At 46.7% G+C, this 27,434-nt stretch overlaps 1 protein-coding gene across 2 annotated transcripts in view; it reads left to right on the top strand.

Moving 5' to 3' along the window:
* Positions 1 to 27,434, top strand: part of Tmem132c (transmembrane protein 132C) — a 307,153-nt gene that overhangs the window by 254,210 nt on the left and 25,509 nt on the right. The gene's annotated exons all lie outside the window — the stretch shown is intronic.

Below are 27,434 nucleotides of genomic sequence, written 5' to 3'. Positions count from 1 at the left end.
AAAGGGCATTAGTGCTGTCTGCAGACCACACCCTGGGTGCTCCTGACCTGTATCATCAGGTGGCCCCTGGCAGGACCATAATGGTGTTGTTCCAGAAGGAAGAGTGAGACCTTCACAGCCAATCACTCAGCAAGCCCCCTGGAGAAGCTCTGGTTTAGAACCATTGGTCTAGAGAGATGACTCTGTAGTTAAGACGGCTTATTCTGCTCTTTCAGAGGCCCCAAGTTCAGTTCCTAGCTCTCACTGCTTGTAACTCCAGATCAGGGGATCTGACTCCCTCTTATGGACTCCGAAGGTACTGTTCTTACACGTGCACATATATGCATGCAGAACACATATACACACAATTTAAAAAAAATAAAATGAATAAATCTTTAGAAGCATTGGCCTGGCATGGCTATGTGCTCCCCTTCAGACATTCATCAAAGTCAAAGTGAATGCTACACTCTGCTTGCCAGACCTAAAGCAGCATCACCCTAGGCGAGTATACAGTCAGACACAGAATAGGCAGGCATGATGCATCATGGGAAAATCTGACTCTCAGTGTAAGGTGAGAGCAGATACTAGCCAGACACAACAGACATCAGCCCACGTGTTGTCTGCCACATTTGTTAATGTGGAGAGTAATTGCTGGTAATATTGTATTTTGGATGCTGTGGACTAACTCCAGGCCTTGTACACAGTTGACAAGCGCTTGACCTCTGAGCCACACGAGTCTCATTAAGGAGATCGGCTGATTTTGAACTCATTGTATAACCCAGACTCACTTCAAAGTCTCAGTCTCCCTGCCTCAGACTCCATAGTCCTGATATTATGGGTGTGCACCACCACACGTGGTTTGTTCTCAACTTTGAACGTGTACCATAATCTCAAGTAACCCTCCACCTGAAGCCTGACCTTGACTCCATTTCCAAGTCTACATTTTAAACTGTTTTGCTTGCATGCTCAAAAAAAAAAAAAAAAAAAAAAAAAAAAAAAAAAAAAACCTTAAATATTTACTATGTGGCCCTTCGGGGGAAAAAATTGCAGATCTGTGTCCTAGAATTCATGCCAACATCCATTATGAAACATAAGTGCCCAATTCCTACCTGCCTATTTCAGAAAGATAAGACATTCAAATACTTTGAAAAGCAAAACCATTATAAGGATGTAAGATATTATTACAGACCATTGTCAACACGTACGTCCTCCTTGAAATGAGATGTCATTATTGTGGCGATTGTGTTTTTACAGTGCTTTTAAGACAAGTAGGAATCGCTCCTTGTGTCACACCCCAAATCCTTTTGTCTGCAAGTTAGCCCAGGAGAATTCAGATTGGCTTCATGCCACGGTTGCTGGCAGTGACACATCTATAGGGCCAGCATGTATGCAGCTTGTGTGTGACCTCTAAGCTCCGGTGTTCGCCAGTGTTGGGCTTGCCTGGAATACAAGACTTGACTTCAGCTGTAGACACAGCATCGAGAACTAGGAACAGTTGTCAGTGGGATGTGGATGTGCACACCTATAATCCCAGTACTCAACTGAAGCCCTTGCTTCGAAAAATATATAAGACACTGTGCTAATGGAAGGCTATAGATGAAATGGCTTGGAGACCCTTAAAAAGTATGTTTTGGCATGGGCATTTTGTTGTTTTTGCTGTTTTCAAGACAGGATTTTTCTGGAACTCACTCTGTAGAGCAGGCTGGCCTTGAACTCACAGAGATCCACCTGTCTCTACCTGCTGAGTTCTGGGATTATAGGCATACACCACTACCACCCAGCCTTTTGGCCAAGATCAAGTGTGGCATGGGCGTTTTTAAAACAGCACAATGTTTTAGGGATTCATTTATTTATGAAGAAAGGGAATAAGCATATCAGAAAGTGTTTTAAGTAAAACGAGATTAAGTAAATTTATAACTACCCCCCCAAAAATAATCTTTATTGACAGTAAGTAGGAACAGAACTGTAGATGATACACTCAAAGATGAGAAACTTTATTTTTTTAATACTGGGATTGAACCTATGACCTCATGTGTACTCTGCACCATCTCTACCCCTGAGCTACAACCCCATCTTTTTTTATTTTGAGGCAGGGTCTCAGGTTGCCCAGATTGGCCTTGGACCCATTCTGTACCTACTCCAGCCTTCAGCTTGAATCCTCCTCCCTCAGAATCCCAAGTAGCTGGGAATAAGGGGCTGAGCTAAAGGTTTTCAAACGGGAAAGAGAGAAAAAGCAAACACTGTGAAGCAAAGCTCCCTGTGGCCTGTTGGCAGCTGGTTAGGTCTTTGAAAATACCGAGTAGGGGCTGGGGAGACGGCTTGGAGGTTAAGAGTACTCGCGGCTCTCACAGAGGACCCCGGTTCAGTTCAGCACACACAGTGTGTGGCTCACCACTGCCTGTCACTCCAACTGCAGGGGATCCAGCATCCTCTTCTGACCACAAGGGACACCCACACACATCTGAATAGACACGCATACATAAAAATAAAGTAAATGTTCATAAAAGGGAAAGCAAAAAAGTAAATTTCCCAGGATATTGTTCATCTTAAAGAAAACAGCCTTCAGAAAGGGCTGACAGGGGTTATTAAAGAGAAATTTGCTTCTCTTGAAAGTTCTTGCTTCAACATTAAATCTTCCCAAACCTTTCTTCAGTGCAGAGAGGAAGCTGGGGACAGGAATACCACTAGCAGACTGTACCATCAGGCCTCAGCGTCTGTCTCCCCCAAGCACGGAGCAGGCTGCACACGGGGATCTGAAAGAGCGCAGACAAGGAACCTGTCCATCCCATGCAGTGCTGCTTGCTCTAAGGAACGGCACTGTTAAACCCCAGCAGCCTGTTTCAATGCAGCTTGCTCAGCACCATCTCCAGACAGCTATAGGCTGCCCTTCCCATCAGCATCCTTTCCCTGAGGGACCCTCTCCCTACCTGGAACCCTCCTCAATCCCACAACAGGCTTGGTGTAGACTTAAGAGTCTAGTAAAGACCAAGAACATGCCAGGTCCATGTGGGTAGCATGAAACTGAGAAACGCATGGACTGTCAAATATATATGGGGGTAATCATTTCTTCTATGCAAAAAACAAGTATTCATCTGAGTTATTTGGGCAGGAACAGAAGTCAGGTATGGGCTCAGTGAGATGCATTTCTTTGTGATGGGAGAAAGGGGGTGATCAAGGACCATAGACTCTTAGTAGAATTCATTGAGCCTCATGGAGCTCCCACACTGTATCCATCCCAGAGTGGGCAGGAAACAGGTGCTCCTTGCTTTATATAACCTGACATGCTGGTGGGGCTGCCCCCTTGGATAGATCTTGCATAGGAGAGATGGGACTTTACCAGTGGCTGAATGAGTGTGAGGGTATCTGTTGTCCCAAAGCGTCTCCCTACAAAAAATTTTAATGGGAGAAAAATACCCCTGCTTTGGGCCAAACATGATGGCATATGTCCTTAATCTCAGTACTGTAGGTCCAGTCATGATGACATATGTCCTTAATCCCAGTTCTGTATGAGCCCATTCCTACATGGTCAGCTAGGGTTTCTGGATAGGAGATCCTCGAGACCAAAGGAAAGTCAGAAGAAACAGAAGACAGGATAGAATCAGGAGGTCTGTCTGGTCATGCCGAAACAACCAAACAGCCCCGAGTTTATTTCAGAATTTGCGTATATACAAAAGCAGAACAAAGCACAGCACAGATGGCCAGTCAGTATCTAACCACAAGACCATTCCTGTCCTTGAGTGAGCAGCCTCCTCCCCAACATGTGCTTGTTGCCCAGAAGCAGCCTCATGTTCTATCTTGATGTTCCTGAGGTTTGTCGTCAGCAGTATACGCTCGACTAGATAAAGTGTTCTTTTCTCATGGGCTAAATCAGAAGTCTCTCACAGCCCTCAAGGTTATAGGAAAAAGCAGAGCAGGCAAGCTTGAACTCAAATGACTTCTTTAAGTCAGAAATGACTCCAGATGGAAACTGAGTCACATGTGGGCTCCCACATAGTACTCAGAGTTCAAGTTCAGCCTAGTCTAAAAAGCAAGCTTTAGGCTACTCAGAGCGACATAGGAGGACACTGTCTCAATTTTTTTTTAACTAGAAACCCTAACTTTTAGGTCTAGTCTAGACAAAAACAGCTCGCCCATTTGGCAGATGGAAGAAATTGTCTTTCCTATAACTGAGATATTTTGATTGGATTTCCTGATGTTGGCCAGGTAACTTGAAGTTTTGATGAGTTTCAGATCATCACCCTTTACTGATATAGGCTTAAGATGAAGTCATTTTCCTTGGCCTGAGCATGCCGTGGGAACTTGGGGTTGTTCTTGGACTTTCTGTGATACATCATAATCTCTGCATAAGATCAAACTGAAAATCAACTGTCAATCAGTGGGCTGGTTAAAGGGATCTGAGTTTGTGAATCAGGGCTCCCTGGCACAGGTGCAATGGGGCCTGCAGGGTGAGCTTTCTGTTGAGACTCACTCCACCTCAGTTACCTGTGTGTGCCAGACTGGTTGCACTGCACCCCCAAGGCTGAGGGCAGTACCCCCACAGAATTCCAATCTCAAGCTCTTTGGCAGGTGGCATTCACAGGTAACTGGTGGGAGTAGGTCAAATATCCTATCCCCACAAGACAGTCCATTGCAATCCAACTCCCTAACTCTTCATTCCCAACACAGTGTGGACCTGACCTTGTCTGGAGATTGCAGTTTGAAAATGTAATGATGTGGACTTGAGGCTCTCCTGGACTAGGAAAGTCCCCGAAGCTAGTGACGGGGGGGGGGTGTTTATTATTGAAGTATTTACAAAGTTAAGAGCACTGACTGCTCGTCCAGAGGTTCTGAATTCAATTCCAGGCACCCACATAGTGGCTCACAACTATACACATATAATAAATAAATAAATAAATCTTTTTTTTTTTTTGGTTTTTCGAAACAGGGTTTCTCTGTAGCTTTGGTGCCCGTCCCGGAACTAGCTCTTGTAGACCAGGCTGGCCTCGAACTCCCAGAGATCTGCCTGCCTCTGCCTCCTGAGTGCTGGGATTAAAGGCGTGCGCCACCACCACCCAGCATAAATAAATCTTTTAAAAAAACAAAAGTAGTAGAAGAATTTCCCAGTTACCCAGCCTACCTAGATTTTCTCACAGAATGACTGCAGAGTATTGCATTGCACTTCTGCATTCAGTATCTGGATTTCCCCAGGAGAGGAAGGGATCTCTGTAACTTCTAGAACAAAGCTTGGTAAACAATAGGTACTTAATGAGGAGCTGTTGAATGAGTAAATGGTTAGGTGATGGGATAGGAGGAAGGTAATTTATTTGTTCCTTTTCTGTTGCTGTGATAACCAAAAGTGACTTAAAGGAAAATGAGTTTTCTTGGGTTTATGGTTCCAGAGGGAAAGCCCATAATGTCAGGGAGACATAGCAGTAGGGAGCCAGAGAGGGAAGCTGAGCGATCACATCTCAACCACGAAATGTGGAGATTGGAGAAAGAGCTAGAAATGAGGTGAGGCTGTGAACCCTCAAAGCTTATCCTCAGCTACATACAACCCCCAGCACTGCTCCGTCTCTTAGAGGTTCCACTGCCTCCCTAAACAGTGCCACCTACTGGGGAACCAAGTGTTCAATTACATGTCTATGAGGGACATTTCTCACTCAAACCACAAATGGATAGATGGATGATTGGATGGATGGGTAGATATTTGAAAAGATGGAAGGATGGACTTAAGAGGCAAGCTGTTTGCTATGAGAAACTGAGTTTATATTCCCAGAAGCCATGTTTTTTTTTAAAGGAGGGTATGGCAGTATGCAGTGGTAATATCAGCACTGGGGAGAAAGAAACAGAGGATCCCTGGGACTTGCTTGCCAGCCAGCTTAGCCTAATTAGGGAGTTCCAAGTTCAAGGATACCCTGTCTCAAAAACTAAGATTAACAGCAATAGAAGATGATACCCAATGTCAATCTCTGGCTTACATACACACTCAGAAACACAAGAACAGGCACACATGCATATACATGTATGCAGGCTTGCATAGGCATGCACATGTACACACATACCCTATGTACAAACCACACACCTACACACACAGACACTCACACATCACACCTATAACAGACAAATACACACATATACAGACACACCAAACATACATTAAACAGATACCACACACACACACACACACACACACACACACACATACACAAATATCCTAATTTCATTAGATGGAAACAGTTTACCTCTCATTCATCTTCATAATACTTTAGGATTTAGCACCAAACCAAAGGCTTTCATTTCTGCTTTCTTTGCACCATTGTGAGTGGCTTATGGCTCAGGGTGCCCCTTCTCTTTTTCGCTTTCTGAAGGGGCTTTAGAAAGATTGGGAGAGACATGCTGGGAGAACATTCATATACATAAGGTAAAGCTTTAAAAATGAGAAACAACCCACAGGATTAATCAGGAAGCCGGTGCATAAGCCATATGTAGTTCCCTCCCCAAGTGTTACCACCGTGGTTGCCCAAGCACACCACCCTTGTCCTGACAGACACCAGAGGGCAAGGCATGTAGCCGTCCACAGAAATGAGAGCCATCCATTACTCCGGAGGGGATTTGACAGCATGTGTTGGGATCAGACCTAAAATTCACTTCCAAGGCTGTGGGTTATTACCTCAGACAGGGTGTGTGCGTCGTTCTGAGTCCAGCAGGCAAGCTGCTAAGCTAAAGCCCTGTGTCCTGAGGGGAAGGGAGGGGAAGTTCTCAGAGACACAGAAGCCCTGCTGTCCTGAGTCCCAGCACACCAAGCCTTCTTGAAAGTAGAAATCGAAGAGAATGGATAATGGAATTCTATTTCTGAAAACCTTAGATGGGTACAGATTTTAATGAGAATTAACCCTGGTATTTTGCCTTAGAAATTAATACAAGAATGACTAAATGAAACAAGAGGGTTTTACCCCCCTCTATCTGGGCTTTGCCAAAAAGTTTTAAAAGGTCAAAATCAGCACATTCATTTAATTTATGGAAAAGTGTTCCCTTCGCCTTCCAAACACACAGGTAGGATGGTTCCTCCTTCCCTTTAAATAGTTCCCTGCCACCATGTCCCACACATGCCTCCAACTTCATCTGCATTAACCTCAGGCCAGCAGCAGCCTCCCTGAGATGCTGCACAGTGATGAAAAATGCCCTGGACCACTTCCGAGGCTGGCGCTGCCTCTCAGGAGACCTTTGAGAAGCCAGGGCACAGCCTGAATCCTGCTCCTTCCTGAAGCTGTTCTCTGATGGCCATCTCCTGCTGTCTGCCAATGGTGGCAAAGATTGAAGCTGAGGGTGGAAGTTCCAAGGATCCCTCAGAGCTCCCTCTGGACCTGCCTTTCCAGTCCATTCCCAAGGAAAGCAAGTTCTGCCTCTTCCACCAACCACATGGGGTGTAAAGATCCACACGAAAATGGTCCCCATAGGCTCACAGGAAGGAGTGCTAGTAGGAGGTGTGACCTTGTTGGAGGAAGTGTGTCACCAAGGGTGGACTTTGAGGTTTCAGATGCTCAAGCCAGGCCCAGTGTTCCTCACTCTTCATGCTGTCTGTGGATCCAGATGTAGAACTTTCAGCTACCTTTCTAGCACCATGTCTGTCTGCATGCCACCATGCTTCCCACTATGATAACAGTGTACTAAACCTCTGAACTGTAAGCCAGCCCCAGTGAAGTGTTTTCCTTTATAAGAGTTGCCATGGCCATGGTGTCTCTTCACAACAATAGAAACCCAACCTAAGGCATGGGTTATTCAAAGTTTCTCACCACTTTTGTTTAAAAAGTAACTTTGCTGAATTATAATGAATGAGTTTTAAAAGGCTGTAAGTTGATGATTTGGGATGTAGTGCCACAACCAGGGCACTAAACATATCACTGCCTCCCAGAATTCTTTTGTTTATGATTTGAATAATGTCCCCAGTGGCATGTTCTCCAACCCATGGCACTGTGGGGAGTAATGGAACCTCTAAGAGGAGGGGCCTATTGGAAGGAAGTTAGCTCACCAGGGGTGAGAGACTTCCTGAAAGGGGCTATGGCCACCGGAGCTGTCCGTCTTTGGCTTTGCTTCCTGGCTGCCATGTCCTCCTATCACAATCCTGTCTCCTCTCAGGCAGAAATCAAATAGCAGAGGAAACCATTTTTACTAGTAAGTTGACTACCTCAGGTGTTTTGTCACAGGATCAAATGTTGTGCCTTTGTTCTTTGTGCATGTGGATGTCTTCTGTGTGTGTATGTGTGCTTCTTCATGTGTTGGCACATATACATGTGAATTCTTGCATGTGGAAGTCAGAAATCAACCTCAGGTTCTGTTCCCGGGGAACCATGAACCTCATTATTTGAGGTAGGGTCTCTTATTTATTTAAAACTCACCAAACAGGCCAGGCTGGATCCACCTTTCTGTACCTCTCCAACCCTGGGTTTGAACCTAGGTCCTTATGGTTATGAGGCAGGCACTTTGCTGAGTCAGCTATTTCCCCAGCTCAGAATGTCCTCTTGACAAAGTTTCAAGTATACCCATGGCATCCTTGTGGCTAGCTACAAGCACTATGTTATAGATCACATACCTGGAACCACCCTTCCCGCAAAATTGGAGCCTCATTCCCACTGATGGATACTCCCATCACCCCTTCCAGCATCTCTACCAATCACGACTCTCTCTCTCCTCCCTCCTCCTACATGTGGGGGCATCTTAGATCCCTCCACAAATGGAGTCGTGCACATCTGCCCTGCATCTGGTCTGCTGGAGTAACACCATATCCCCCAGATTCACCCATATCAGCATTTCTATTTCCATAGCCAAATAAATAGTATTTCCTACCCATGGACCAGGTTTCCTTTATCCATTGAACTTTCAGGGGCACTGCCGTTGGCTTCATGTCTCAGTTGTCACCATGTTGCTATAGTGCACATAGAGCATAGGCCATCTCTCATTCTTGAGTTTCTATTTCTGACTTGGTAGGAATTCTTCCCGCCTCCTACAACCCCACACAGCAACAGTGACTGAACACCTTAGAGTCTCAACCCCTTTTCAGCGTCTCTCCTTTCATCGTCTCGAAGTTCCCCAAGGTGCCACATGGTACCCCCATTTTTCAGCTGAGCAAGTTGAGGCTCGGAGAGGTAAAGCCAACCACTCAAGAGCTAATAGCTGGTCATGGCACTCATGGGGCTCGACTTCAGTGTGACAGCAGGGTCCTTCCCTGTGCTCAGAAGCTGGGACTAGCTGAGAGACTGAACGCACAGTCCTGGCAGAATTCATTCTATACCACAGCCCTGTTGAAGCCAAGTCTGTGGTCTCATTTCTGGGAATTTTCTCGAGTTCATCTCCTCTTGCTCTGCTCCTGAAAAACACTGTGGCTAAAATGAGGCCTCCCCTGCCACGGAGTCCCCACCAAATCCCACAGTTGGCAGAGTGGAATTCTCTACAGGGACCTTTGGCCAAGTTTACCATGAATATTTGCTTCTATGTGACCTAATTTTTCTGTGGCCTGTCACATCTAGATAGGAATGGTGGCACTTTCAGAGTCAGCAAAAGAAATGCCATCCATAATTTAGGGGTACTTTAACTGAGATGATTTATAAAATGAGTATCGTGCCGAGGCACCAGGGGAAACATGAGAATGCCTTTATTTTCCCAAGACCTTTGAAAGCTTCCAGCACAGCACAGGAGTTTATATCTTTGGATCAGCATAGCTGATTCATAGCTGGCTTATGTTCCCCTCCTGGTCCTTTGAAGGCCTACTGGCTAGATACACCTACTTTCCCTCACATATGAGCAGGATTCTACAGTTTAGGTCATGCCTTTATAGATTCATGATGTGTAAAGATACTTTTGTTGTAAGCTTTGTCAGTGTCCGTCGTGGATAGTCCTCCTCAGAGACAAACATCATCATCATCACCACGACCATCATCAAAATGATCACCACCACCACCACCGCCATCATCATCACCATCACCACCATCACCACCACTATTATTGTCATCACCATCATCAGAATCATCACCACGATCATAATCAAAATGATCACCACCACCACCATCATCATCATCATCATCATCACTATCACCACCATCATTGTCATCATCATCACCATTGTCGGTGGCTGTGTGATCCTGGAGTACCTAACCAGAGAGTCAAAGCCAAAGCTAGCAATCACAATGTCTGGAGATCAGAGCTGCCCAATTTAGTACCTTAATGAAATTAAAGGTATTAATGATGTTAGTAATGGTGATGTAAATATGGTAGTGGCCATGCTGACAATCATGGTGGTGGTGAATATACTGCTGTTGCTGATAGTGTAACCATAGTGATAATGATCATGATGACTGTGTCGACAAAAGTAGTCTTGCTGATAACTGTTCTCATGACAGAAGTCAGGGTCACAGTGGTGATATCATCTTTTAGAACAGTCAAAGATCGAATCTGACTAGTGAGGAGACAAAAATGACATCTTTAGAGCAGTAGTCCTCAACTTTCCTAATGCTGTGACCCTTTAATACAGGTCCTCATGTTGTGGTGACCTTCCAGGAATAAAATTATTTTTGTTGCTACTTCATAACTATAATTTTGCTACTGTTATGAATTGTAATACAAATATCTGGTATACAGGACATCTAATATTCGACCCCTATGAAAGGATCATTCAATCCCTGTAGGGTCATGGTCCACAGGTTAGCAACCACTGCCCTAGAGAATATTTCAATGGGCTGAAGATACCAACATCTTTCCTTTGTGTGTTCAAATATTTACTCTGAGTATATGTCCACAAATGAACAGCCACAATACCTCAGGTATGGACTCCTCAGAGTAACCAACTGTGACCTCACAGGACCATCTGTTCCAGTTTGCTAGGCCCTAAGGCAGTTTCTAGGATACAGGGTTTCTGATTTTTAAGACCAGGATAATCTATGTGAACCTGAATGAGTTGGCCATCTTGGTTTCCCAGTTTGACTCTGAGATTGTTCATGGGATATGTGTGTCCCAGAGTTGTCACCTTAAGCCATTGCATAGAAGTGGAGGTAGCTGTAGAGAAGTCAGTCTTTGTCTGAATTGCCTTAAGATGAATTTTGCTGTCTGTATTTACCAGATGAAAGATTACACACAAACACAGCTCCCGTCTCTTGGTTTTTTGAGACAGGGTTTCTCTATATAGTCTTAGAACTGATTGTATAGACCAGGCTGGCCTCAAACTCACAGAGATCTGCCTGCCTCTCCTGGGGTTAAGGTTAGGAGCCACCACACCCAACCCTGGCTTCTCTTGGAAAGCACAGAGTCCCTGGTAATCCACAACCCACAAGGCAGCCATTAGCACTGCTGAGTGGAAGCTGTGCCCCACCCTCCCTGGACCAGTACTGAGCCAGCACTTGTGACGGTTTTCCCCAAGTCCAGTGGACCCATTTGTTTTTCCTGTCCAACCCCTGAAGTCATCTCAATTGAAATAATGTGTGTAATTAGAACAGAGCTTAGATCCTAGGAAGCGCTCAGTGATATGGCCATTTGAGTTTATGATTCCCGCTCGGCAATTGTACCACAAGAGCATTGCAATCATTTGGCAGTTTTAAAATAATGGACTGCAGGCATGTGTTAGAGTAAGGCTGATCTTCCAAACCATCATACTAAGCAAAAGGAATCAACAAATCCACAGACACCAAGAATGACTTAGTGGCAGCCCAGGATAAGGAAGATGGAGTAACAGTAAGAGGAGGCAAAGTATCTGTGGGGTGATAAAATGTACTCAAACTCATTGTAGAGAGGGTGGCACAGCTCTGATTCCTCCAAACAACACCAACTATACATGTGCCCCACTAGTCGCGTCTTGATACAGTTGTTTCAAAAACATGAGGCGGGGAGGGGAGAGGAATGAGGAGGATGAGGAGAAGGGGAGAGGAAAGAAGGTAGGAGAAAAAAGAGGGAGGAGGAGGTGGGATAAGAGGAGGAGGAAGGAAGACAAGGGGGAGGGAAACTGAATGAAGAAAGAAGCGGGGGAGATCACAGATACCCAGTGTACATGTCTAAGTACTCCACTCTCAGAGGAAATCGGGTTAAATCAAGAAACAGAAAAGTGCAGTTTCTGAGGGTCAGTGACTATGAAACAAGCCCTGGATGGAACCCATCCTCCAAAAGAGCCACCTGGGTTCCTGTCCTGCTGCGCACACCCTCTTTTCAGCCTCCCACATCCCGCCTAGGTGGTGCATAGTCCACATTTGCCTCTCTGTAATAATACGGTAGCCAGAGACAACCTTTCCTGGCATCTAGTGAGGGTTGCAGTCTGGTGGGTGCTGCACCTCAGAGCTGAGTCCAAGTCCTCACCCGTGCTGCCTGTGGCTGTGGCTGATGTGTAAATCAGGCGTTTCCACATGGGACAAAGATGAGGAGCAAGGGAAGATCACACTGGGTGATGGTGAGCCCTAAACCTACATGCACTCATAAGGGACAGAAAGATGTCACCAAGACCACAGACATTGGAGGGAGGCATCCACAAGCTGAGGATTTCTGGCCAATAGCTGCAGCTGGAACAGGCAAGGAAGGATTCTCCCATGGATCTTTGCTTAAAGTGTGCCCCCTGTATGTTTAGACTTTGGGCCTGCAGGGTGAAGAGAGGATAGTTTCTTACCAATAGAGCCATCGAAGGTATGTTGATCTGTATGGCAACTATAGACAAGCCACACAAGATTAGAGTTGCTGTTTCTTCATTTTAAATTGGAGGATGCTGAGGCACTGAAAGCGTGATGATTGCAATACCCTTGAGTAGCTCAGTTACAATGAGAATTACAATCTAAAATGGACCCGTCATTGTGCACTGATGTGCCCCTAACAGGTGACAGGTTGTGGCCGGAGTCAGGTAAACTGGCTTCCAGGCACAGGATGCTCATCTCTTCACGAGAGTCCACCAAACCGAGACCGAGGAGACTCTGGTGAACCAGAGTGGATTAGGGTTTCTCAATACCAGACCTCAGGTTATCCTTCAGAGCTACAGTGGCAAAGACTGGATGCTGCTGGCATACGAGCAGACAGGCCAATGGGACAGCATAAAGAACCCAGGGATAAAACAGCAAAGCTGTGACTCCTAATTTTGACAAAGGTGTCAAAAATATACAGTGTAGAGATATCTATTTAACAAATGGTGCTGGCGAGACTGGAATATCCACTTGTAGAAAAAAAATGAAATTAAAACCGTGTCTTTTATTTTGTACCAAAATCAACACAAAGTGAATCAAAGGCTTCAATTTTAAACCTGAAACATCAAAGCTGCCAGAAAAATACTTAAGTGATGCTCGTTAAGACATGGGTGCAGACAAGAGCTTTCCTACAAGTCCGACCGCCCAGGAACCAGCCCCAGGATCTGCATGTGGGACACCATGAAATTAAAAAGATTACACAGAAAAGAATAACTTCTGACAGAGTAAACGGCCCATGGGATGGGAAAAAATCTTTGCCAGCTGTAATTCAGACATAGGGATTAATATCCAGAATTCTAAAAGAACTGAAAATTTATCAAAAAGAAAAAAGAAAAAGAAAAACACTGCCAACTAACACACTGGCTAAGAAAATGAACAGTTTTCAGAATAAGAAACACTAATGTATAGAAAGTATTTTTTTTCTTAAGTGGTCAACATCCCTGGTCATTAGGTAAATGCAAATTAATACGCTTTTGAGCAAACTTTTCTCCTAGTCAGAGTAGCTGTCATCAAGAAATATAACCACAAATGCTGGAGAGGATGTGGGGAGAGAAGAGATTTTACTCCCTGGTGGGGGTGGTGTACAAATTAGCACAGCAGTTGTGGAAATCAATTGGGAGAATGCCTCCCAATTAAAACTGGAATTCCCATGTGACCCAGCTACCCCACTCCTGGTCACGTGCACAGAGGACGGAATACCCCATCGCAAAGACATCACTCATCCGTGTGCCTTGCTGGCCTTGTCAGAATACCCAGGAAAGGGAGTCAGCCCAGACGGCCATCAACACGCACCTCGACGGATAAGGATAATGTGGGACCTATACACAATGGAATTTTACTCATTTGCCAGGAAAAAATAACTCACAAAATTTGCAGGAAAATGGATGAACATGCAAAGTATAATGCTGAGATAACACGAAGTTAGAATATCAAAAAACAGTGTTCCCTCTCCTATGTGATACGTGAATCCCAGCCCTGGTAAGAGAGGTGGGGAGCAGGAGGGCGAAAATGTGAGTAAAACCTAAATAAAGAGAGGGGATCAAGGGGCAGTGGATTGCCTCTTGGGAAAGGAGCGTTTCTTTGGTAGATACATGGCCGCTGGTAGGTTGCCTATGCTCCCGTGGATGCCCGTGGGCAGCATTAACTGAACTTGGTAGGTTACTAAAAGAAAAAATAATAGTTGATGGGAGGAAAAATAGTAGTTGATGTGTAAACATCAGGGGTATAAGGTCACCCAAAACATGAGAGAAGAAGAGAGACATGGGAGATTCCAAGGGAGACTCAGCAGTACAGGGCGGCAGGAGGTTCAGAGAGAGGAGGAATGAGACTTACGACATTTTGCTCAAAATTACCATAATGCCTTGCATGCTAACTTAAAGAAACGTAAGTGGGTCATCACAGATGTCAGAGCCTGCCTGCTGCCGCCCCACTCCTCATTATGGGGGTCCCTTGTCACCAGCCCTCAGAGAAATCTCCTTCAGTTTGCAGGAGCCACAGAGCCCACAGACTAGTTCTCCTTCCTTAATCATTTGCAGAAAAGCGGCAAGGATCTGCCCTGTCCCTCGGCTCTTATTTGTCTAATACAGTGTAGGATAGGGGGTTTTACGCTGGGATTACTGCTTGTACTCAAAATTAAATGTAAAGCGGGGTTGGAGTGCAGGAAGCTGAGAAATGTCTCCCCTAACTCCTAGAAGGTTTAAATGAACCCGAATCCTAAACTCCATTTTGGACAGAGAGGAGAGGGGGCAGCTTCAGGGTGCTGCTATCTGCCTGCACCTCGTAGTGTGGCCTCACCCTCTCAGGCCCCTCGGAGACACGTTCATTAACAAGCAAAAGTGGAGTGTAAAATTTTTTAGAAGAGAGCAGCTGACGGAGCTGGGAAATGTCCAAGGAAACAGCAGCTTGGTCACATACTCAGCTGCCAGGGCCCGCATCCCGTGCTCCCCAGTCTCAAAATTCAAATGCTGTGCCCGCTGATGTGGTCAACAGGTGACTGTTTTAAAACTTGGAAAAACATCTTATTTCCACAAGGACTTCTAAGGGCGGACAGTTAAGTACTTCTAGTAAGTAACTCAGATGGCTACTGGCAAAGATTGCATCGTGGTTTCTACAGCAAGTCTTCTACAGGCAGCAGCCTGTAGATCTGTGATAACCTGTGATCCCAACAATGTAGGAGACTGAGGCAGGAGGACTGAAAGTTCAAGGTTGGCCAGGGTTCCAGAGTGAGTTCAAGGCTAGCCTGGACAGTTTAGTAAGATTCTGTCTCAATAAAAAGTTTTTTTTAAAAGGCTGAGATACAGCCTAATGCCTGCACGGCACCTGCAAAACCCAAGTTTCAATCTCCAGTTATAAAGAGTGGATTTTAGGTCTCAGAATGCTGTCTGTCTTGCTGTCTGCCTTCCACCTATCTATCATTAGTGATGAGCCAAAATGTTCCCTTGTCCTCCATTATCTGAGTTTTTAAATCTTCTCTTTACATAAAAACTAAACTTGGGGGCCTGAAGAGATGGTTCAGTGATAAGGAACACTTGCAGGAGAACCCAGCACACACACAGGGGCTAACAGCCAACTATAATTCCAGTTCCATGGGCACCAAGCAGGCCCATGGTGCACAGACATACGTGCAAGCAAAATACACCTATATCCAGAAAATAGATTTTTAAGTTAAAAAAGGATTAAATTTAGTGTTAGCATAATGACTTAAGGGATCTGAACTCAGAAAGTGCATATGAGTCAAAATTTAAATCTGGAATGTTTGGGAAGTAAAGGGGCTTAATTTCACTAGTCCCTGGGGAAATGCAAAAACTAAAAAAATTTAAAAGGAAAGCCAGCCACCTCACACCCAAAAGCATGGCTGAAATAGAAGAGCCAAGTAAGACCAAGTGTTGCTATGGTAGAAGAAAGAGGACCACACAGGCTCTGGTGATGGGAATAAACGGTGCTTGGTGGTTTCTTCCCGTGTTCCATATATACATAGCACAGTCCTGAGTTTCCTGGAGACCCAGAAGGGTGATAGTGCTGCCCATGATGGTACGGGCAGACAGATGTTAACATACAACAGTTCTCATACCCAGCATAAACTGTCCACCTCAACTAGTGAAGGAATTAATGAGCCGCTATGTAACCAGACGGTAAAACGCTGCTTGTCGGTGAGCAGTAACTGCTGGTGCCCCTTTAGAAAACTGGAGTGGAGCTCATGTCTGTATCTCCAGCAAGTCTGAAGGGTGAGGCAGGGGGATTTCTGCAAAGTCAAGGCTAGCCTGGGCTACCTATCACCTCCACAAAAACAGGTACTGGTGATACCATGCAATTGATGAGGTGTTTGCATAAGGACTTGAACCTGATCCCAGCACACATAAAACAGGCATTGTGATGTATGTTCATAATCGCAGTGCTGGGATGGGAGTAAGTGGAGACTGAGGAGGGCCCTGGCTTGCTGGCCACTGGTCCACTTGGCAAGTTCTTGGTCAGTGAACCAAGTGGATGCCATTCTTGAAGGATGGCACTTGACGTTGTCCTCTGGCTTTTATGTGCCAACATATGTGCACACACACATACGCACATGAGAAGAAAAACTGGGGTGCGGGAAACTAAGCATTTAAAAATTGAGCATTCTAGGGATCATTTTCTAAAAATGGCAAAACGACAGGGACAGAACAGTCAGTGATAGCCTGAGGCTGGAGCAGAGATTAATTGGAAATAGCCCAGGAGAGCCTTTGAGAGATGGGATGCTCTAGGACTGTGAAGGGAGGGCAAACGTGGGATGCTGTGCACAGATGCTCAAGTTCATCTTATTGGGCCCTTTACAGAAAGTGAGTCATACAAGCTGGCTCAGGAGCAGCAATGCCAGGGAATGAACGACACTCCATTCTTCAAGTGTGCTGTGCGGTCTGCAGTTTGTGTTAGCAGGGAAAAGATCACGACTAGATCCCCACCTCCTCCCCAAAAAAGAGAGGGGGAGGTGCAGAAGTTTCCAGCTGTGTTCCAGCTGGACTTCTGTGTCCCATGTCCAGTGTGTGGCATCTTCAGGAAGTCTTAACCATCTAGTCATGGTGGGCCACCAAGAAGAAAGGGGTCAGCATGGGTAGAAGAGAGACAAGAGAGGAGAATCAGGATAAATACAGTAACAATACAACTGCATGTTGTGTGAAATTGTCAAAATTTAAGTCTGTTTGTAGGATGTGCTGTTTCCTGTCTCTGCCACTAGGGGGTGATGTTAATGGTTACTTATGCATCAGATACTGGACTTTCACTGGGATGGTCAGGTTGGATTCTGGGGTTCAGGATAGCTTTGCAGAGGCAAAGCTAAAATGGGAAATGAGTTCCTTGAGCTGTGTGAGGCATAGGAGCTCCCAGGCCTTTGCGATGTATAGCTGAGGCAGTCCACAGGTCTAGACAGTCTGCAGAACCTGGAGATTTCTCTGACCCTCTCCAGAGTCAGGGGAGCCACCATCCACAGAATGTCTGGTAGAGCACAGAGCTATAAGCTCCTCAATCCCATGCCAGCTCCCTGCATGAAAACCTGGCTCACAGCCCACCCAGCCAGTCCTGGGCAGCGCTCAGATGGGGCCAGCTGGATCCTTCCAGTCCTGACTGGCATGGTATAGGAATACTCCACCACCCAATATGCCCTAGCAGGCATGTCTCAAGCACAGGATCAGCAGACCCTGGTATAAGGTACAATCATGGTGTCCACCCTGTATTAAAACCCACATGTACTTAAGCCCACCCACTCCTGAGCCAGCTTCTACCTGAGTCCGCCCACTCCTGAGCCAGCCTCCTACCTGAGTCCACGCACACCTGAGCCAGCCTCCTACCTGAGTCCACGCACACCTGAGCCAGCCTCCTACCTGAGTCCACCCACTCCTGAGCCAGCTCCAACCTGAGTCCACCCACTCCTGAGCCAGCCTCCTACCTGAGTCCACCCACTCCTGAGCCAACCTCCTACCTGAGTCCACGCACACCTGAGCCAGCCTCCTACCTGAGTCCACGCACACCTGAGCCAGCCTCCTACCTGAGTCCACGCACACCTGAGCCAGCCTCCTACCTGAGTCCACCCACTCCTGAGCCAGCCTCCTACCTGAGTCCACGCACACCTGAGCCAGCCTCCTACCTGAGTCCACGCACACCTGAGCCAGCCTCCTACCTGAGTCCACCCACTCCTGAGCCAGCCTCCTACCTGAGTCCACGCACACCTGAGCCAGCCTCCTACCTGAGTCCACGCACACCTGAGCCAGCCTCCTACCTGAGTCCACGCACACCTGAGCCAGCTCCTACCTGAGTCCACGCACACCTGAACTCGCCCTTTCCGGCTTTCCAGAAAAGTCCCATCTATTCCTTTCTGTGTTCACAGCCAAAGCCCCAAATGATGAAGGATCCGTATGTGATTGTAATGACAGCAAAGAAACTTGCCTGGAAAGCCACTCCCCCGATAGCCTCCCAAACATTAACTCCCAACTCACCATGACCAACCTACACCACTCTGTAAGCATCTCCCACTGGCCAACATCCTCTCTGAAATGCTAGAGCTGCTGGCTGACGCATCTTTTCTTCCCATCCTTCAGATTTGAATGTGGACATGATTAACTGGAGAATCCCAATGTGTCCAGATTGGAGACACACCCTGTTTCCCCAGTTGACTGGCCAGGACCTTTCCAGATGTCAGAGCATCAATACAGCCATAATTTACCCACCATGCATCTGTGCAGTGTGTGGCCCAGGCTCTGCCCTGACAAATCACTGAGAGTTCAATGCACTGTCCTGGGAACTCTGGATTTTGACTGTTGAAAAACAGAAAAGGGGAAAGATAGAGGGGAGAGAAGGAAAGAATTTGCCTTCTCCAGTTTCCTGTTTTATATGTACACCCACGATGAGGAAGAAAGCTCGTCTGTCTGTCTGTCTTTCTGTCAGCAGGGTCTCACACTAGAGCCCAACCAGGCTTTCCTAAAACTTGCAGAAATTCTCCTGCCTCACCTTCTCATATACCAAGTGGATAGCTGAGAGTCTGTATGTGTCCTCATTTGCTTCTGACACTGTGATAAAATACTGTCCAAAACTGACTTGGGGGAGGAAAGGATTTTTGTTGCTTTTGGGGAGGGTTGGGGGGTTGTCTTACAAGCCACACAATCCATCAGGGGAAATCAAGGCAGATACTCAAGACAGGAGCCTGGAAGCAGGAACTGAAGCAGAGGCCATGAAGAAATGTTGCCACTGTCTTTCTTCTTTGGTTTGCTAAGCCTGCTTTTCTATGTGCCCCCAGGACCACCTGCATAGGCTCAGCACCACTTGTGGGCTGGGCCCTCCCACATCAATCATTAATAACAAAAATGACCCCCGCAGATGTGTGTGGTGGGGGCAATTTCTAAATTGAGGTTCCCTCTTCCTAGGTAACGTCCCAGGCTGTGTTAAGTTAGCAAAAAATACTCAACCCAATATGCCTAATGCTGATTACCTTTATTGATTTAAATGTTCTTATTCCAAAATCATACAGACATAACACGGGGAAGGGATAAGAGGGGAGGGGGGGAAGATGGGAAGAGGACCAGAAAGGGTCCACATCATTTGTACTTCCCATCCTTAGCTGTAAGGGACCTTGGGCAGACTCTTCTCCATGGTTTAGGAGAGGCAAATGACCTAGGGGTGAACACACAGAGGTATCACATCTTGTGCAAGGCAGAGGACTATGAGCAGACACCCCTGTTTCCTTCTTCCTCCCTCATTACATGACTAGAGCAGACTCCACCTTAAGACCACCCGGGAAACATCGTTGGTTTGTAGCAGCATCGGCAGCAGCATCCGCAGCAGCAGCAGCATCCTTGTAATTAAGAAGTGCAAGAATCCACAAGCAGAGAAAGTAGCCACAAATTTGCCAAAATAAAATACATATTTCCCAAATGCCTCCTTTCATGGCAAAATTGCGAAACAACGAACTTTCTTTGGAGACATTCCTGCCTTATTCTATGTGCCACCCCAGAGGATGACTTGTTTAATAGCTGAGTTATCGGTCCAGACCTTGTGGACGGTGCCTAGCAAAATTGAATTGCTTTCTTGTTTTAAATGCGTGCTTTAGAATAGATTCTCTATCTTGCCTTAGAAGCAAATTGACAGCTAAGTTAAGTTTGCCTCCCACACCCCAGTTTCATACCATGAATAAATTGGAAGTAAATGAGGTGGGAGTTGGGTTTCCCTACAGAGACAGGACCTGGAATTATTGCTGTGTGGCTGCGAGGCCCACAGAGCTGTTAGCATGTGTCCTCGGGGAGGGAGGGAAATTTGCTGGGACTTTGGAGAGCAGCCACGACTCCCTGGGAAGGATGGGTAAGTGGCTCGCTGTTGAGTCTCGGCATTCCTTCAGTAGTGGGAGCTGACACAAAAGCAAAGCTTCAGGACAGAGGAGGAATGAGGCTGGCTTAGCTCCCCGTGGTAAATACAGACAGTGCAAAGCACTGTGTAGCTGGACCCTAGCAGGTCACGATGATAAGGGGGACTCTTTTCTTCCCTGAAAGTCCAGGTGCCCTGAGGAAGTTAATGAAGATCTTTGCAGAGTATTACCAAAATATTTTCCCTAGGAGCTAGGGAGCTGGCTCAGTTTGCAAAGTGCTTGCTGTCCAAGCATGAGGACCTAAGTTCAGCTCCCTATCACTACATAAAAAGCTAGTGTGGAAGTGTACACTTGTAATCCCAGGACTGAAGAGGTGGAGACCAGAGGATGGCTGCGGCTTACAGGCTAGCTAACCTAGTTCCAGGCCGGAGGACCCTGTCTCCAAACATATATCAGCAATTGAGGAAGACACCTAATATAAACCTCTAGCCTACACACACACACACACACACACACACACACACACACACACACACGCACACCATTACTGCATAATTTACAACAAACTAAGACATCACTTAGAAGGCACTCTAGAAACAACAGAGAAAAATCCACTGGTTACTTGAAACTTCCTACTTGTGTAGGTACAAATGAATGATGTTCAGATTCTGCCCGATGGAGTGTTGCAGGCTCCAACCAATCAGAACAAAGCAGAGGGTAGCACTGACCAATCAGAAAGGATGTTGATATGCAGGCATGTAGCATGTCAATTCCTGGTGTGATTCTCTAACCACTGGAACCAAGCAGCCATGCTCAAATGATCTCTGCTTCCATAAGTCACCCTGAAAACTCCATTAAGACAGGAAAAGCTTAATGCAGTCTTCCTGGGGGCTTCCGCCCTACCTGCTTCCATGGTAAAATTCCTGCATCCCCTACCTCCTAAGCCAAACCTGGAGCTTTGATGGGACTCTGACTCATGGTCCTAGTCTAACTTGTCACTCTATATCATCCATCGTTCTTGGACTGTTGCCCTTGAGTCATGCCCTGGCCTCACATCCAAAGACAGAACCATGGAATAGCCTCTTCCAGGATTGTGATCACATATACTCAGGGAAGTCATCCAAGGACCATCTCCCTCATTCAAGGCCTTCAAAGAGGACTAATCCCAAATGACCAGACCACACATATCCCAGGCTAGTCTCAAGCTCACTACATAGTCAAGAATGTGTCTGACCAGATGATACTCCTGCCTCCACCTCCTGAGTTCATGAATTACATGGTGTGCACCACCAAGCTTGGTTTATGAGGGTTGAACTCAGGACTCTGTGCATGCTAGGCAAGTGCTCTGCCCACTGAGTTAAAACCCCAGCCCTCTAGGTAGGTTCAGAAACTCAAACTGGAAGGACTTGTAGACAGTTTGTTTTTCTATCTCTGAACATATGTTTGTTGCTAAGAGTTCTTCAGCAGTGGCTATTCCAGGTGTTCAGAGCGTAACAGCGAGTAAGTGGCAGGATGGGGGGTGCTTCTTCTGTAGACTCAGAAGGAGATAGACACAGACCTAAATCTGAATAGAATTTTCTCGGGGACCATTGATGAACTGTGGTAAACATAGCTGCCATGTAAATTTCTTTTCTTGTGACCATGTTCAAGTCCCTGACAAAAAATGAGAAAGGACAGATATCCTGTTGGCTCATGTTTCTGAGGGCTCAGTGGTTGTCACTTAGCCCCATGCAGGTAAGCAGAATATCATGGCAGCAGGCATGTGTGAGGAGGGACTGCTGCTCACACCCTGCCAGACAGAAAGCCTAGAGAAAGTATACAAGCACGGTGTGGGAGCAGGACATGTTTGCTAGTGGCCTACTTCCTCCAACTATGCCTCACTTCTCAGCCAACAATGCTGTCAGATTATTAATCCATCCAGCAATTAGTGTCAACCAATCAGAGGCCTCAGGATCTGATTGTCTTGGGAGCTGCCTCCCAGATACACCTAAAAGTGTTCTTCACTAATCTTAGGCATCTCTTAGTAATACCACATTGAAAATTGTGGTGGATCATTCTAATCAGAACCCAGATAGCACAGGGAAGGGAGGCTAGAGTCCTGTGGTTACATGAGGGAATAGCATTCCACATAAGAGGAACAAGACAAGGTAAGAGACGAAGTCACAATAAGAAAGCACAGGATAGGGAGGGAAGGAGACAGAGGCTCTGGAAGACGTGATGCTCCAGCAGAACAGAGACAGGGTCTCCTCATTCTGATCTCAAATGGCTCACCTCATTTGCCACATAGAGAATGGACTCTTGAAATGTGACCCAACCAGCTAAGCTGGAGGATGGAGACCGGCTACCATCCCACTGTGCTCCTGAACGGGAATCCTTACAGACTCTGGGTTGGAATAAGGTTTGGGAGCAGAGCTACACCAATTGCACGTAAGGATGCTCGCCTGTTCCCCTGAATGGGAACTGAGACAAGCCCAACCTCACAGCATCCTATTGATCCCGGCCCTCAAATTGGAAGAGAAACAAGACTGAAGAAAGAGAATTTGTGCTAGTAAGGAATGGCGGGAGAGTCTCTCATTGAGACGGGGCTGGAAAAGCAGCCAATGGACAGAGGCACACTAAACAAGGCACTGTCTAGGAATGCTCGCTGTCAGGACACAGAGTCCTCGGCAGCACAGAACACTGGGGCCTTGGTACCACAAGAAGCAGCATTCACAATACAGGGAGAAGGCTCCTGTGTGACTGAGCACAGCTTGTCCTGAGGACAGGGAATCATGTTGATCTCTTTCCAGCCCCTGACCCTGACAGAGTCCTTTGGAATGACAGTGACTTTATGAAATGACCCTAAAAACAACACTGGGAGAGAGGATGGTACATTAAGTGGAGTGCTCTCCCCGCTACAGAGGGAAATCTATAAGCTCGTTATTCTAACATCATCAGTGCAGAGGGCACAAAGAGATCATTCACCTTAGAGAAGTCCAGGTAATGGCCTCACTTTGGTCAGGACATTTCTCTGCTACTTCCCAGAGAAACAGTCTTCTGACATTGGTGCTCCCACGCTGTGGCCATGTTGGCTGTGTCTGCTCCCCATCAACTGGGCAGGGGACTCTTACACACAGAGGGACCTCGGCAGGTGGCTTGGTTGCCAGGACATGAGGCGTCCCAGGACCTAGGTTCCTCTGTGGGAGTGATACTAATTTCTCTCCCCCTACCCGAGCTGTACTGAATGAAAGCTCACGTGAAAGACTTCTGTGGAGGGTGGGGAGATTTCTGTCCCCTGAAGATGCTAAGTCATAAGGCCCAGCACCTGTGAATCTGAACTGGAGTCAAGTTCAGGTAAAGCCTGCGAGTGACTGCTGCTGACCCAGTGGCTGCTGTCCCTTTAAAGAGGGAAATCTGGGTATCTGGTGCTCACTGGCAGCCATGGGGAAGGCTGATATGGGAGATGAGGATGACCCAGATGACAAGGGCCTACAGAAGGTAGCCTTAAGCCAGGAAGAGAAGAGAGTCTAACTTTGAGATAGAGATGTATTTATTCTGTGCCAGGCTCAACCACAAGTCCACTACAGTGAGCTGATATTTCCTCATGAATGTATCTGAGGTTAAGCGCAGCCAGTAAGGAGGGTTACAGTTCCTATTGGCATCGTCTGGTATTGGGTTCACCTCCGCTTCTTGTACCACCTACAAGAGCTGCAGGGGTCTGAAGCTCATCCATTCTTGAATCCAGAGAAGACCTTTCTCCTTCTAGATGAGGTCATTCAGGAGGTCCTAAAAGAAAAGTTGGTCACTGAAGAAGAAAAGAGAGAGAGATGAAGGCTATGGACCCCTTACAATGGGGCTATATTTTGTTTCATCTTCAGAGACTTGGGAGAAAACATTAGAAATCTCCTTCAAAGACAAAGAACTCCTCAGACAAGGTACAAGGAAGGAGTGGACCAGCAGGAGGACATCATGGTCAGACGAGGACCTGACTACCCACAGCAATCACTCCAGCCCTGGCACCGCTAAATGACCCCAGGTGGTCATAGGGGATGCCAATGCTTCAACCCTAGATGATTGTGGCCATCCAACTGTGATGCCTGCCATGTCATCAGACAATCAGAGCCCTGCAGGACATGGAAGACCAGGGTGCCCCCTGTTTAGATGACGACACCCCTGAACCTGCCACCTAACTGGGAATGTGCTGTTATGCATGTGATTACAACATGCAGAGCTTCTGTATAATTCTACAGTGTTCAGCAGCCAGGAAGGAAGCCCCATACTCATCCACGACGTAGTCCCTACCCCAACCCTGGGCAACCTGATAGGCTTCCTGTCCTATGGTTTAGCTGGATCAAGATTGTCTTGCCTGGTGTTAGGTGTCTCTGCTCTGCCTGTCTGGTAGCCTGTCTGTGGCTCAGTTCTTGTCGTGGCTGAGTCATACTCTGCCTGGTCTCTTTCACACCCAGAATCTCCTCTCCAGAGAACCCAGGAATGCTCCCCACAGACACTCCAAGGATAAGCACCCCAGGCACAACTGGTTACTTCCCTGTCATTTTTAGTGCGTTGGTATCTCAGACTTCTTAATGTATCATTGTTCAGAAATGAACATAGTAATTGATGTGAGAACATATTACATGGGAATCTTTACCAGGAGCTTCAGGCTCTTGCAAGATTAGAAGAGGCGGGAATGCTTTAACATGCCTGTATTGTTGATTCTTTTCTGCAAAGCAGTCTAGTTACCTGGTGTGTAATGGGGTTGTGAGTGGGGAGATAGGGAAACCGAGAGGCAATTATTAGCTTGAAGCCTCCGGGTGGTGGTGAAGCCTCCAGGTGGTGGTGACACCTCCATGACCCCCGTGAGGCTCTGACACCCTAGTCATGAGCCCCTCTTTGATCCTCATACAGCCAACGGATGGCATGTGTTCATACAGAGGGCTCTCTCGTTCTCCCCCCTCTCTTTTTGTCTCTGTCTCTCACTCCCCACCTCCCACACACGGAAAGCAGGGAGGGAAGGAAAGAGGGAGAGACAGAGACAGAGCTGCTCCGTGTCCAGAATGGACTGAGCAGAGGTGGCCTGTGGCAACGTAACACTTCTCTGGATTAGGTCTAAGGCAGGAGATGGGAGGCATCCCTGCTCCCACCAGGCCCTGTGAAAATCATGCACCTCCCCAGGGCTCCCGCTGGAGTCTGGGTTTTAGAAAACAGTGTGATGCTAGGCTCTTACCTAGTGTGCTACCCACATCATTAGGAACTGTGGTCCACTGGAAAGGTATTTGGGAAGTGAAAGAACCAAAACGCATGCCTGCTCCATCAGTATTAAACACACACATATGCACACACATGCACACAGACATGGGTGCACACACGGGCACCCCTGCAGGTGTGCATGAGCATACACAGTTCTAGCTGTGTGCCTTTGCCAGACCCGGAATCACAACTTGTTCCTTCCAGCCTCCAGCACATTGAGAAATATTTTATTCACCTCATCTGTGCTATCCTGTACAATACTCCAAAGGAACTCAGAATGACAGTGGATTTGCCGGTTCTGGGATGTCAAATAGTCACAAATGACATAGCCACCTCGTCACGAAGAGCCTTGATAAATGTGATCCGGGTGATTCTGATAGAAAAGCCAGGGAAGAATCCAAAATGCCAGACTCTCTCTTCCCAAATAGCAACAAATTTGCTGAAGTTAACTGGCCACCGCAATGGCTGTTAAATACAGGGCACTTCTCCCGTGAGTGTGAGCCGGGCTATTTCACAGGTGAAGGGTTTTCTTTCCCTTGTTTCTTATTTCTGTGACTGTTAATCCCTGAAACTGATGTGGCTGAAATTGCTGACATCCAACTAGGTTTTACCAAAGATAAGGACTAACGTGAGATGATGATGACGACGAAGATGATGATATGTGTGTGTGTGCAGTTGTGAAACTGTAACAACCATTTAAGAAAGTAATCACAATTAGCCCATAAGGGACCACACCGCTTAATGAAGCCACTCGCTGAAGACCATTTGGAGAGAGAGAGAAAATGAAAGACAAGCCTGAGCACAACCTGTAATGACCTTGACTTGGAGATTTCCCCTGGTAATCTTAGCATTTCTAATAGCCACAGTCAAGGCTACCCATAATTGGAACCTGACTTCAGGATTCCTGTGCACTCTGTGGAAGCAGGCAGAGCCTTGTTCATCTGCAGGGTGATGGACCCGACTGTGAGGATCTGGGGCTCTGCTTTTACCAGGACCCTCTCTATGATGTGTGTCTGCTTCAAGCAAAAGGTCACCCTGAAGAAAAGCAGGATTTGTGGAGAGGGACTTGGGGGAAACTGAGCCCTAGGTGAAAGGTGCATGTAGAGCCCTAGACCCAGAGGTCTGTTTGCATCTTTGTGCCTCCATCAAGAGGACTGCACGCAGGTGGTAATCACCCTGCAGACTCAAAAAAACAGTGTTTTCTCTGTCACTCAATAGGGTCTGTGTGCAATTTTACAGAACACTGACACAAAGAAACCGAGCAGCAGTGCCTGTGGGTGTGGTGGAGCTACCTCCCAAGGGACAGCAGAGACAGACTGTTCGGTTTGCAAAACAAAACAGAAACAAACAAGCAACCAAAAACCACTTCAAAGAGGAAACTTGTGGGCTGGGGATGTGGCTCAGTAGTAAAGCACTTGCCTAGCTTGTAGGAGGCTCCCAGTCTCGTGCCCAACACTGCAAAGGGCAACCACAGACAAAAGAAGCCCTTCCATGAGTAAAGCATCACTTGTAGCCCCAGCTACTCCACATTCTGAGACATGAGGGAGGACTCACCCTATCTCCCTCCTGAAGGGTAGAGGTTTGCAACCCGAGGTGAAAGCTAGCTTGCAGCAGGGTCATGCCCCTCTTGAAAATTGTCTCCCTTTGCCTTTCCTGTCTTCAGGACTCCTTGGAGGAGTGCTATTTACTGGCTTGTTCTCCCTGACCTGCTCAGCCCGCTTTCATAA

This window comes from Chionomys nivalis, chromosome 3 (assembly GCF_950005125.1).
Source record: "Chionomys nivalis chromosome 3, mChiNiv1.1, whole genome shotgun sequence".
Taxonomy (NCBI): Eukaryota; Metazoa; Chordata; class Mammalia; order Rodentia; family Cricetidae; genus Chionomys; species Chionomys nivalis.
Note: the sequence above shows the minus strand (reverse complement) of the source record. Positions and strands in the feature narration are given on the sequence as shown.